We start from the raw sequence: 14067 nt of genomic DNA, 5'->3' as shown, positions 1-14067 counted from the left end.
ATATCAGATAATACCCCCTAAACTCTGAAGCCCTTGCTTTATTGCTTTTTCATTTAATTGGTTTATAATTAAACCAAGTATAGAAGAATATAAAGCCAATCATCTTATAGTGCCTCACACAAGCATCTGCAAAACCCCTATCCTTCCTGTAAATAAACCTCATAGATGAGGATGAAGAGTTTTACAAGACCTAAGAGCCACTAATAACATTGTCATTTGTTGATGCTGTCATTTCAAATCCCCATACCTTCCTTACTTCCATCTTCACAGAAAGCAAGTTTTTCACAGTAATAGACCATTGTAGTGCTTTTTAAAAAAGCATTCTTGTGAACGCCGTGAGTCAATTTTTATTTGCCGTTACATGGGAAGGACAACAATATACCTGGAGAGTAATGCCTATACTGAAAGTCCCTCTTTTCATAGATACTGAAGACAGATTTAACAGACATTTTTCCCCCCAAGGATCGACTTTCTTGCAGTATGCTGATAACCTCCTTCTCTGTCCCCTTCTAAAGAGGCCTGTGAACATGATAGCATTCAAATCCTTAAATTTCTAGCAGACAAAAGCCATAATAGGTTTCCAGAGAAAAACTCCAATTTATTCAGGCCCATATCAAATATTCAAGACACTTGATATCAAACCAAGGACTTCTCTTGGATCCTGATAAACATTTTAAGCTTTCCTCCGTCTTAGACTAAGAGACAATTACAAGGGGGTTTGGGACTGGCAGTGTTCTGTCAAAACTGAATACCTAATTTTTCTTTGATAGCTCAACCATTATACACTCTTCTGAAAGTTAGCAAACCGGATTCCCTGGACTGGGAAGAGAATGCCTGCATAGCCTTCTATCAATTCAAAGACTTTCTAAGTTCTGCCTTACGGCACCCCAATTATGAGCTCCCCTCCTTCCTTTTCATGCATGAAAGAGAAGGACATGCATTAGAGGTCTTTACCCCAAAATGTGGAGATCAATACAGACTCCTTGGCTATTATAGCCAGCAATTAGACTCAGTAGCTAAGGGACTTTTCTCCCTGCATGAGAGCTATATGAGCCACTGTGGCTTTGACTAAATACATGAAAGAAATAGTCATGGGATCACCTCTCACTATCTATGTTCCTCATGCTGTAGAAGCTTTACTCAACTGTCGTGATACTCAACATCTATCTGCAAGAAGACTCATTTATTCTAAAAAGTTGCTTTTGATTTTTCCTCATATTATTCTTTCTGACTGCAATAATCTTAATCCAGCAACCCTCCTTCCCCCACCTGATGAAGACACCGCACGACTGTCTAAATTGAACTTACTAGCCACTAAAGCCTAGAGTTGATTTACAAGAAACTCCTGTACCAAACACATAACTTTCATGGTTTACTGATGGATCATATATGATATGCTATGAAGAAAACTATGCTGGATATTCTATCACTATCCTTTATGAAGTAGTTGAATTAGGCCTGCTCTTGATGGCTACTTTGGCCCAACAAGCAGAATTTATGGCTTACCCAGAGCTTGTGTCCTGGCAAAAGGTAAAACTGCAAACCTTTACACTGGTAGCCATTATGCCTTTGGGATTGTTCATCAATAGCATGCTTTGGAAATGAAGAGGAATTTTTTTTTCCTTCAAAGGGAATCAAATTAAAAATAAAACTTTTGTCAATAATTTATAAAATTCAACATCCCCCTGCCTTGGCCATAATTGAAATTTCTGGGCAATAATTTATCCTTTGTGTTACAAAATCCAGTTATACTCTTTTAGTTATTTTAAAATTTACAATTAATTAAAATTGAAATCTGATGAGGATAAAGGAAACAACTTGGCTGATCATGCAGTAAAAGTGCCTGCCTTGAGTTTTACTAAGACTGAAAACCTTACAGCTAACATTATTTTCCAAAAAAGGATTTAAATGATGTTGTTAAACACGATCAGTCTTGAGTACCACATAAATAAAAATTTATTTGGGCTGATAATGGTTGCATTATTTGCCCAACAAGAGATTTATGGTATGGTTCCAATAATAAATTGGTATTATTAGAATCTATGAAAAAAACCCTACTCAAAATGACACATAAGAGGACTCACTGTTCAACAAAGTTATGTTATTTTTTCTTTTTTCTTTTTATTATTATTATTATACTTTAAGTTCTAGGGTACACGTGCAGGTTTGATACATAGGTATACATGTGTCATGTTGGTTTGCTGCAACCCATCAACTCATCATTTACATTAAGTATTTCTCCTAATTCTATCCCTCCCCCAGACCCCCACCCCACAACAGGCCCTGGTGTGTGATGTTCCCCGCCCTGTGTCTAAGTGATCTCATTGTTCAATTTCCACCTATGAGCGAGAACATGCGGTGTTTGGTTTTCTGTCCTTGCGATAGTTTGCTGAGAATGATGGTTTCCAGCTTCATCCATGTCCCCGCAAAGGACATGAACTCATCATTTTTTATGGCTGCATAGTATTCCATGGTGTATATGTGCCATATTATCTTTATCCAGTCTATCATTGGACATTTGAGTTGGTTTCAAGTCTTTGCTATTGTGGATAGTGCCACAATAAACATACGTGTGCATGTGTCTTTATAGTAGCATGATTTCTAATCCTTTGGGTATATACCCAGTAATGGAACTGCTGGGTCAAATGGTAATTCTAGTTCTAGATCCTTGAGGAATTGCTACACTGTCTTCCACAATGGTTGAACTAATTTACACGCCCACCAACAGTGTAAAAGCATTCCTATGTCTCCACATGCTCTCCAGCATCTGTTGTTTCCTGACTTTTTAATGGTTGCCATTCTAACTGGTGTGAGATGATATCTCATTGTGGTTTTGATTTGCATTTCTCTGATGGCCAGTGATCATGAGCATTTTTTCATGTGTCTGTTGGCTGCACTGATGTCTTGTTTTGAGAAGTGTCTGTTCATATACTTTGCCCACTTTTTGATGGGGTTGTTTTTTTCTTGTAAATTTGTTTGAGTTCTTTGTAGATTCTGGATATTAGCCCTTTGTCAGATGGGTAGATTTCAAAAATTTTCTCTCATTCCACAGGTTGCCTGTGCACTCTGATGGTAGTTTCTTTTGCCAGGCAGAAGCTCTTTAGTTAAATTAGATCCCATTTGTCTATTTTGGCTTTTGTTGCCATTGCTTTTGGTGTTTTAGTCATGAAGTCCTTGTCCATGCTTATGTCCTGAATGGTATTGCCTAGGTTTTCTTCTAGGATTTTTATGGTGTTAGGCCTAGCATTTAAGTCTTTAATCCATCTTGAATTTATTTTTGTATAAGGTGTAAGGAAGGGATCCAGTTTCAGCTTTCTACATATGGCTAGCCAGTTTTTCCAGCACCATTTATTAAATAGGGAATCCTTTCCCCATTTCTTGTTTTTGTCAGGTTTGTCAAAGATCAGATGGTTGTAGATGTGTGGTGTTATTTCTGAGGCCTCTGTTCTGTTCCATTGGTCTATATATCTGTTTTGGTACCAGTACCATGCTGTTTTGCTTACTGTAGCCTTACAGTATAGTTTGAAGTCAGGTAGCATGATGCCTCCAGCTTTGTTCTTTTTGCTTAGGGTTGTCTTGGTAATGTGGGCTCTTTTTTGGTTCCATATGAACTTTAAAGTAGTTTTTTCCAATTCTGTGAAGAAAGTCACTGGTAGCTTGATGGTGATGGCATTGAATCTATAAACTACTTTGGGCGGTATGGCCATTTTCATGATATCGATTCTTCCTATCCATGAGCACAGAATATTCTTCCATTTGTTTGCATCCTCTTTTATCTCATTGAGCAGTGTTTTATAGTTCTCCTTGAAGAGGTCCTTCACATCCCTTGTAAGTTGGATTCCTAGGTATTTTATTCTCTTTGTAGCAATTGTGAAAGGGAGTTCACTCATGATTTGGCGCTCTGTTAGTGGTGAATAGGAATGCTTGTGATTTTTGCACATTGATTTTGTATTCTAGGACTTTGCTGAAATTGCTTACCAGCTTAAGAAGATTTTTGCCTAAGATGATGGGATTTTTTAAATATACAATCATGTTATCTGCAAACAGGGACAATTTGACTTCCTCATTTCCTAATTGAATACCATTTATGTCTTTCTCTCACCTGATTGCCCTGGCCAGAACTCCCAACACTATGTTGAATAGGAGTAGTAAGAGAGGGCATCCTTGTCTTGCACTGGTATTCAAAGGGAATGCTTCCAGTTTTTGCCCATTCAGTATGATATTGGCTGTGAGTTTTTCATAAATAGCTCTTATTATTTTGAGATGCGTTCCATCAATACCTTGTTTATTGAGAGTTTTTTTTAGCATGAAGTCTGTTGAATTTTATCAAAGGCCTTTTCTGCATCTATTGAGATAATCATGTGGTTTTTTCATTGGTTCTGTTGATGTGATGGATTATGTTTATTGATTTGTGTATATTGAAACAGCCTTGCATCCCAGGGATGAAGTTGACTTGATCGTGGTGGATAAGTTTTTTGATGTGCTGCTGGATTCGGTTTGCCAGTATTTTATTGAGGATATTTGCATCGATGTTCCTCAGGGATATTGGTCTAAAATTCTGTTTTTGTTTTGTCTGTGCCAGGCTTTGGTATCAGGATGATGTTGGCCTCATAGAATGAGTTAGGGAGGATTCCCTCTTTTTCTGTTGATTGGAATAATTTCAGAAGGAACGGTACCAGCTCCTCTTTGTACCTCTGATAGAATTCGGCTGTGAATCTGTCTGGTACTGGACTTTTGGCTGTTAATTATTGCCTCAATTTCAGAGCCTGTTATTGGCCTATTCACAGATTTGACTTCTTCCTGGTTTAGTCTTGGGAGAAGACTTTATCCATTTCTTCTAGATTTTCTAGTTTATTTGCATGGAGGTGTTTATAGCATTCTCTGATGGTAGTTTGTATTTCTGTGGGATCAGTGGTGATATCCCCTTTATCATTTTTTATTGCATCTATTTGATTCTTTTCTTTTTTTCTTTATTAGTCTTGCTAGCGGTCTATCAATTTTGTTGATCTTTTCAAAAAACCAGTTCTTGGATTCATTGATTTTTTGGAGGGTTTTTTTGTGCATCTATCTTTCAGTTCTGCTCTGATCTTTGTTATTTCTTGCCTTCTGCTAGCTTTTGAATTTGTTTGCTCTTGCTTCTCTGGTTCTTTTAATTGTGATGTTAGGGTGTCAAGTTTAGATCTTTCCTGCTTTCTCTTGTGGGCATTTAGTGCTGTAAATTTTCCTCTACACATGCTTTAAATGTGTCCCAGAGATTTTGGTAAGGTGTGTCTTTGTTCTCATTGGTTTCAAAGAACATCTTTATTTCTGCCTTCATTTTGTTATGTACCCAGTAGTCATTCAGGAGCAAGTTGTTCAGTTTCCATGTAGTTGTGTGGTTTTGAGTGAGTTTCTTAATCCTGAGTTCTAATTTGATTGCACTGTGGTCTGAGAGACAGTTTGTTGTGATTTCTGTTCTTTTACATTTGCTGAGGAGACCTTTACTTCCAATTATGTGGTCAATTTAGAATAAGTGTGATGTGGTGCTGAGAAGAATGTATATTCTGTTGATTTGGGGTGGAGAGTTCTGTAGATGTCTATTAGGTCTGCTTGTTGCAGAGCTGAGTTCAGGTCCTGGATATCCTTGTTAACCTTCTGTCGCATTGATCTGTCTAATATTGACAGTGGGGTGTGAACGTCTCCCATTATTATTGTGTGGGAGTCTCAGTCTCTTTGTGGGTCTCTAAGAACTTGCTTTATGAATCTGGGTGCTCCTGTATTGGGTGCATATATATTTAGGATAGTTAGCTCTTCTTGTTGAAATGATCCCTTTACCATTATGTAATGGTCTTATTTGTCTCTTTTGATCTTTGTTGGTTTAAAGTCTGTTTTATCAGAGACTAGGATTGCAACCTCTGGTTTTTTTTTTGATTTCCATTTGCTTGGTAGATCTTCCTCCATCCCTTTATTTTGAGCCTATGTGCGTCTTTGCTCATGAGATGGGTCTCCTGAATACAGCAGACTGATGGGTCTTGACTATCCAATTTGCCAGTCTGTGTCTCTTTTATTTGGGGCATTTAGTCCATTTACATTTAAGGTTAATATTGTTATGTGTGAATTTGTTTCTGTCATTATGATGTTCACTGGTTATTTTGCCTGTTAATTGATGCAGTTTCTTTATAACATCGATGGTCTTCACAATTTGGCATGTTTTTGCAGTGGCTGTTACCGGTGTTTCTTTCCATGTTTAGTGCTTCTCTCAGGAGCTCTTGTAAGGCAGGCCTGGTGGTGACAAAATCTCTCAGCATTTGCTTATCTGTAAAGGATTTTATTTCTCCTTCACTTATGAAGCTTAGTTTGGCTGGATATGAAATTCTGGATTAAACATTCTTTTCTTTAAGAATGTTGAATATTGGCCCCAACTCTTCTGGCTTGTAGGGTTTCTGCCAAAAGATCCACTCTTAGTCTGATGGGCTTCCCTTTGTGGGTAACTTGGTCTTTCTCTCTGGCTGCCCTTAACACTTTTTCCTTCATTTTAACCTTGGTGAATCTGATGATTATGTGTCTTGGGGTTGCTCTTCTTGAGGAGTATCTTTGTGGTGTTCTCTGTATTTCCTGAATTTGAATGTTTGCCTGCCTTGCTCAGTTGGGGAAGTTATCTTGGACAATATCCTGAAGAGTGTTTTCCAACTTGGTTCCATTTTCCCCATCACTTTCAGGTACACCAATCAAATGTAGATTTGGTCTTTTCACATAGTCCCATATTTCTTGGAGGCTTTGTTCATTTCTTTTTACTCTTTTTTTCTCTAACTTTGTCTTCTCACTTTACTTCATTAATTTGAGCTTTAATCACTGATACCCTTTCTTCCACTTGATCAAATTGGCTATTGAAGCTTGTGATTGCATCACTAAGTTCTTGTGCCATGGTTTTCAGCTCCATCAGGTCATTTAAGGTCTTCTCTACACTGTTTATTGTAGTTAGCCATTCATCTAATATTTTTTCAAGGTTTTTAACTTCCTTGTGATGGGTTTGAACATCCTCCTTTAGCTTGGAGAAGTTTGTTATTATCAATCCTCTGAAGCCTACTTCTGTCAATTCGTCAAAGTCATTCTCCATCCAGCTTTGTTCCATTGATGGTGAGGAACTGTGATCCTCTGGAGCAGAAGAGGTGCTCTGATTTTTAGAATTTTCGGCTTTTCTGGTCTGGTTTCTCCCCACCTTTGTGGTTTTATCTACCTTTGATCTTTGATGTTGGCGACCTACAGATGGGGTTTTGGTGTAGATGACCTTTTTGTTGATGTTGATGCTATTCCTTTCTGTTTGTTAGTCTTCCTTCTAACAGTCAGGCCCCTCTGCTGCAGGTCTGCTGGAGGTTCACTCCAGACCCTGTTTGCCTGGCTATCAGCAGCAGAGGCTGCAGAACAGCAAAGATTGCCTGCTCCTTCCTCTGGAAGTTTCATCTCAGAGGGGCTCCCACAAGATGCCAGCCAGAGCTCTACTGTATGAGGTGTCTGTCAACCCTTCCTGGGAGGTGTCTCCCAGTCAGAAGGCATGGGTGTCAGGGACCCATTTGAGGAGGCAGTCTGTCTTTTAGCAGAGCTCAATCACTGTGCTGAGAGATCCGGTGCTCTCTTCAGAGCCAACAGGCAGGAACATTTAAGTCTGGTGAAGCTTTGCCTACAGCTGTCCTTCCCCCACGTGCTCTGTCCCAGGGAGATGGGAGTTTTATCTATAAGCCCCTGACTGGGGATCCTGCCTTTCTTTCAGAGATGCCCTGCCCAGAGAGGAGTAATTTAGGGAAGCAGTCTGGTTACAGAGGCTTTGCGGAGCTGTGGTGGGCTCTGCCCAGTACGAACTTCCTGGTGGCTTGTTTACACTGTGAGGGAAAAACCTCCTACTGAAGCCTCAGTAATGGTGAATGCCCCTCCCTCCACCAAGCTTGAGTATCTCAGGTCGACTTCAGACTGCTGTGCTGGCAGTGAGCATTTCAAGCTAGTGGATCGTAGCTTGCTGGGCTCTGTCGGGGTGGGATCCACTGAGCTAGACCACTTGGCTCCCTGGCTTCATCCCCCTTTCCAGGGGAGTGAACAGTTTTGTCTTGCTGGCATTCCAGGTGCCACTGGGGTATGAAAAAAAACTCCTGCAGCTAGCTCAGTGTCTGCCCAAATGGCCGACCAGTTTTTTGCTTGAATTTCAGGGCCCTGGTGGCGTGAGCACCCGAGGGAATCTCCTGGTCTGTGGGCTGCAAAGACCATGGGAAAAGCAGTTTCTGCACTGGAGTGTATCATTCCTCATGGCACAGTCTCTCAAGGCTTCCCTTGGCTAGGGGAGGGAGCTCCCCAACCCCTTGCACTTCCTGGGCGAGGTGACGCCACACCCTGCTTCTGACTGCCCTCCATGGGCTGCACCCACTCTCTAACCATCCTAATGAGATGAGCCAAGTACCTCAGTTGGAAATGCAGAAATCACCCACCTTCTGCGTTAATCTCGCTGGGAGCTGCAGACTGGAGCTGTTCCTATTTGGCCATCTTGCCTCCTCTTGCCAAATTACAATTCTTTATTTCCCAATCAAATGCTATTTTCTTTGACTTCTGTGTAAATTTTTTCTTTAGTTAAAATGGCAGATTTATTTTTTGAAAACATTTTGTGGTCTCCTTTGATCTCCTTCTGCCTTACATTCTGACCATTATCGATGCCACTCTAAATATCTGCATTGCTACCCACTTTTCATCTGTGAAACCTCTTGTCAAACTGCAAGTACTTCAGGATGCTTTCTCAGACAAGAGAAATGAGAACCGGACTTTCAGATACCTCAGTGTTCTGCTGGTTGATTGGATCCACTTCTGTCCTCTACCTTCTATCAAATAATTCATTTCTAATCCATACTGATTAAAACATGTTTTATTAAAAAAATACAAAGCAGAATGCAAAGCTTCTCAAGAAACAATATGGTTGCTACTTAATATGCTGTATCATTAGATGTATTTATTCAAGTGTATTGTGTGTATATGAAGTATTAAATATGTATATGTGTATATTCATACGGAGTGTATGATGTCACAATAGCACGGTGGCTAAGAATATAGTCTCTGGAGAGACAAAAGTGTGGGAATAATGCTTAATGCTGTGCCTAGTACATAGTACCTGCTCACAAAGTATTGACTGAATAAATGAAAGAATGAATCAATGAACTGTGCTATCTTAGAGGGTTAACTTCCAGAAGGTAGGGATCATATGCGCTATAGACATGGCAGGGAACCATGCACATGATGGGTGTATAAGGAATGACCAAAAACCTGAGTGCCCCTAACTAAAAAGAACGAGAAAGAACCCTTAACCTCTACCTTGGCAGAGTTTTGAATGGTCAACATATCTAACATAAGAACCAGCAGGCGATCCTTACAGTTGTATTTAAAAGGTCAGATTATTCCTATTTTACAAAAGAAATCAAGGCTAAAAGAGTCTACTTTCTGAAAACTTTCTAGAGAAAGAAATGGCAGGCAGGAAGCATAAAGCCAGTTATACTAAATCCAGTGCTCCTTTCTCTGAATTGTGCCTGCCTTCAAGAACGGATAAAGCAGGAAAGAGGCAGCCATGTTAGGGGAGTGTAAAATAACCCTAGAGGGGCCCAGAATATGGCAAGTAATATGTGAGGAGAGAGCTTGTTCATAGTTTTCAACAGGTGAAGTCAAATTTTAAAAATCGTCAAGGGAAGCAGTGAGGGAAAATGGCCATTGAAGTCTATGGTTGATGTTTGGGATAGGGCAGTAAGCAGTTTGTTTTTCCATCTGATTGCTGAAAGATGGGAGGGGGATATTTACAGACTGACACATTTCTCTCTCTCTCTCTCTTTTTTTTTTTTTTAACTGATGCTATTCAGCTATAAGAAGAGCTTTGTAAATCAGAATTCAAGAGCTGATGATTTCTTTCACTGATTTATAGTGACAGTTCTGCAGGGCTGAGGGTTGATGGTATTTCATGTGCCCTTGATTGGAGGATCAAGAATCCTCTATTCTACTCTTAGCTGCTGGGGATGGCCACTTTATTCCTACTTTTTTTTTTTTTTTTTTTTTTTTTTTGCCTGCACCCAGCCCCAATTAGCAGCTCTAAGTAATGTGTCTGTTAATTCCTGCTCTTATTTCTCCTCATCTATCCAGCAGAAGACATGCCCAGTTTCAGAACGTATCTCCCACGCCTTTCCTAAATCGATTTTGCAATACAGACTTCATACCCATTCAACCAATAATCAATTTATAGAAACCAATATGAAGGAAATGATCAGATTGAGGCAAAGATTTCTGTATAAAGATGCTCACGAAGTCATTATTCATTGTAGTAAAATACTGAAAACAGACGAAATACCAAATAATGGGAAATAATGAAATTATAGTATATTCATACATTGTGCTGCTATATAACCATAATTTAGTTTTGAAGAATATATATATGGAAAAATGTTAAAATGTAAAAACAGTATTCAATAGACAATTAACTACCAGTTACATATTTACTGGTAGTTAATATATAATGAACTACCAGTTATATATTTACTGGTAGTTAATATATAATTAACTACCAATATTCAATAGACAATGTAATTAACTACCATTTGACCCAGCAATCCCATTGCTATTAAAGGAACTATTACTAGTAAAGGAATAGACCCAGCAATCGCATTACTATTGAAGGAACTATTACTATTAAAGGACTAGAAATCATTCTATTACAAAAATACATGCACATGTATGATTATTACAGCACTATTCACAATAGCAAAGACATGGAACCAACCCGAATGCCCATCAATGATAGACTGGATAAAAAAAATGTGGTACATATACACCATAGAATAGTATTCAGCCATATAAAGGAATGAGATCCTTTATTTGCAGGGACATGGACGAAGATGGAAGCCATCATCCTCAGCAAACGAACACAGGAACAGAAAACCAAACACATGTTCTCACTCATAAGTAAGAGCTGAACAAGAACACACGGACACAGGGAGGTGAATAACACACACCAGGGCCTGTCAGGGCAGGGAGGGAGGGAGAGCATCAGGATAAATAGCTAATGCATACTGGGCTTAATACCTAGGTGATGGGTTGACAGGTGCAGCAAACTACCATGGTACACATTTACCTATGTAACAAACCTGCACGTTCTGCACCTGGAACATAAAATAAAAATTTTAAAAAGTACTATATGCATATACATAAGTAATACAGTGCAATTTTAAAACATTAAAATGGTAGTAGATGGGTTAATGAGAGATATTTTCTTCTTCATAATTGCCTCTATTAGGAAATGTATTTTTATAATAAAGAAAAAATTCTGTTAACAGCCATATCTCTCATTCATCAAACACTAATACAGGTCTTATGGAAAAAAAACCTAATTTAGTCCTGGTTGCAGTGTCTAAACTTAATGAGTTAAGCCTATTTTTGAAATAAGAAATTTTCATTTAGATTAATGCCAATTTGGTTCAATGTAATGTAAGAAAAAAATCCCAATCAGTAGTCTTATCCACATAAGAAAATAAAAGGCAGGTTTTATAGATTCCCACCAAGAGTTTTTTTTTTAACCATGTTAATATCACCTTGGGCAATATCACCTTTGGGAGATAACAAAGCCAATGCTGCTTTGGGTGGCTGACCAAACTTTTGCTGAAAAGATATGAAGTAAAAAAAATGGTTCTAAAATAATGTGTTGGTCTTCCCAGCTTGTGGCTATGTTTCACTAAAAGGAGTCTGTGATGCCACTATTCTATTTGGAAGCTTAGCAAGTTTCATAAACAGCATACATTCATCATCATACACACACTTTCAAAGGCATAATGATTTCAAATACCCCAATGTTCTAAGAATCATTTCATGGAAACTCAATGTCAGAATTAGATGAGACTTTAGAGATTGTCTCTAAGGGATCTTAGGGATCATGAAATCAAGTGCCCACAATCACCAGATAACAACAATGAATGAAGCAGGTCATTTTCAAAGTGCTTCCCTTTCACATACACACACAGCAGTCTCTTCATTTCCATCTCCCTCAATTTTTGTAAAGAATATATGTAGCTATCATGGTCTGTATTTTTTTGATTTTGAAAGAAACATGGTTTCAAGAAATATTTTGCTTTTCTTTTAACTGAATCATAAGAAAACCTGGATTTCAGAAAGACAAGAGGGAATAGTGGTGACCATGGCAAAACAGAAAATAAATCTTCCATTTAAAAGGGACAGGCTGTTACTCAGCTCCAGCTGATTGTCCATATGTGAAATTCAAAGAAAGCCAGAAATCTGGATTTCTATATGAAGACTTTTAAGTCTGTTATGATGTGTCAAAGAAATTCTGTAGGTCAAAAAGACATGTCTGAGGACTGGATACAGCTCAGTTTACAACCTTGATCTAGCTCAACCTCCTACCTTGGGTATGACAGACAAAATTAGCCTCACTGAGTGTACTAAGTTTTCACTACAGGTAACCTAGGTGACCAAGGATTTTAACTCAAATTCCTAGTAATTATAACTGGAGCATTCTACTATCCCCCAGAGAATTTCCTACATTTATGTAAGTGAAGTATCTTATGAAGCATTAAGTATTTAATAATAGATGTAATGCCATGTGGCTTCTGCCCTCAATGTAAAGTTGAATGTAAAAGTATTTCCCACATAGCATATTCTACTTCACATCTAAGAAGTCATCAATAAAAGTATGCTTTTTTGCCCCATCCATATAATAAAGCTTTGAAAAAAATTTTAAACAAAGCATTATGAAACTTTTATATAAGTTTAAGTGTGTTATCATCTCTGCTTTAACATTTTGAAATTTATAATCTTTTTGAAATATTCGGTAAAATTACCAAATATATTGGGAAATAGTAATGTTTGTCTTGTATATGTTGTACTTTGAATTTGCAAAAATTAGGCATAACCTTAAAAAATCTATTCTTGCATAAAATCAGCTTGGGTAGTAACTGAAGTAGAAGATATTAACACTTGAATTTCTTACACCATCTGAAGAAGTGTCAAAACATTTGCCAAGTAGCTTCACATTTCCACATCCCTGCACTAAAAATTTATGCTCAATAAGGTGGAACTATACTTATACTAAAATTTTACAGTTTATTGGTAGCTATGCAGGGTAAATGCAAAGTCATTTAGAAATAACTTCCTACTTAGCCAAATACCAAACGCTGGGAACAACACAGGTCTCCAAACCCAATATACAAGCAAAGCTCATGTTACTGTGCTTCATTCTGTTGTGCTCTGCAGATATTGTGGATTTTACAAATTGAAGATTTGTGGAAACTCTGCATTGAGTAAGTCTATTGGCACCATTTTTTTCGAACAGCATGTGCTCACATCATGTCTGTCACATTTTGTTAATTCTTAAAATATTTCAAACTTTTTCATTATTAAAATCTGTTATGGTGATTTATGATCAATGATCTTTGATGTTACTATTGTAATTGTTTTGGGGGACCATGGACTGTACTCATGTAAGATTGCAAACTTAATAAATGTTGTGTTTTGACTGCCCCACTGATGTGCTGTTTCCCCATCTCTCTTCCTCCTCAGGCCTCCCTATTCCCTGAGACAAAATAATATTGAAATTAGGCCGGCTAATAACCCTACAATAGCCTCTCAGTGTTCAAGCGAAAAAAAGAGTTGCATGTTTTTCACTTTAAATCAAAAGCTTGAAATGATTAAGTTTAGCAAGTAAGGCATGACAAAAGCTGAGAGAAGGTGAAAGCTAGGCCTCTTTCACGAGTTAGCAAATTGTAAATGCAAAGAAAAATGCCTTAAAGGAAATATAAAGTGCTATTCCAGTGAACACATGAATGATAAGAAAGCAATACAGCCTTATTGCAGACATGGAGAAAGTTTTAGTTGTCTGGATAGAAGATCGAAGATCCAACCAGCCACAACACACCCTCAAGCCAAAGCGTAATCCAGAGCTAGGCCCTAATTCTCTTCAATTCTATGAAGGCAGACAGAGGTGAGAAAGAAGCAGAAGAAAAGTTTGAAGCTAGCAGAGATTGGTTCATAAGGTTGAAGGAAGGAAGTTTTCTCTATAAAAGTGCAAGG

The sequence above is a fragment of the Symphalangus syndactylus genome, chromosome X (genome assembly GCF_028878055.3).
Source record: "Symphalangus syndactylus isolate Jambi chromosome X, NHGRI_mSymSyn1-v2.1_pri, whole genome shotgun sequence".
NCBI classification, from domain to species: domain Eukaryota; kingdom Metazoa; phylum Chordata; class Mammalia; order Primates; family Hylobatidae; genus Symphalangus; species Symphalangus syndactylus.
The sequence above is the reverse complement of the archived record's forward strand: the minus strand, read 5'-3'. Positions refer to the sequence as shown.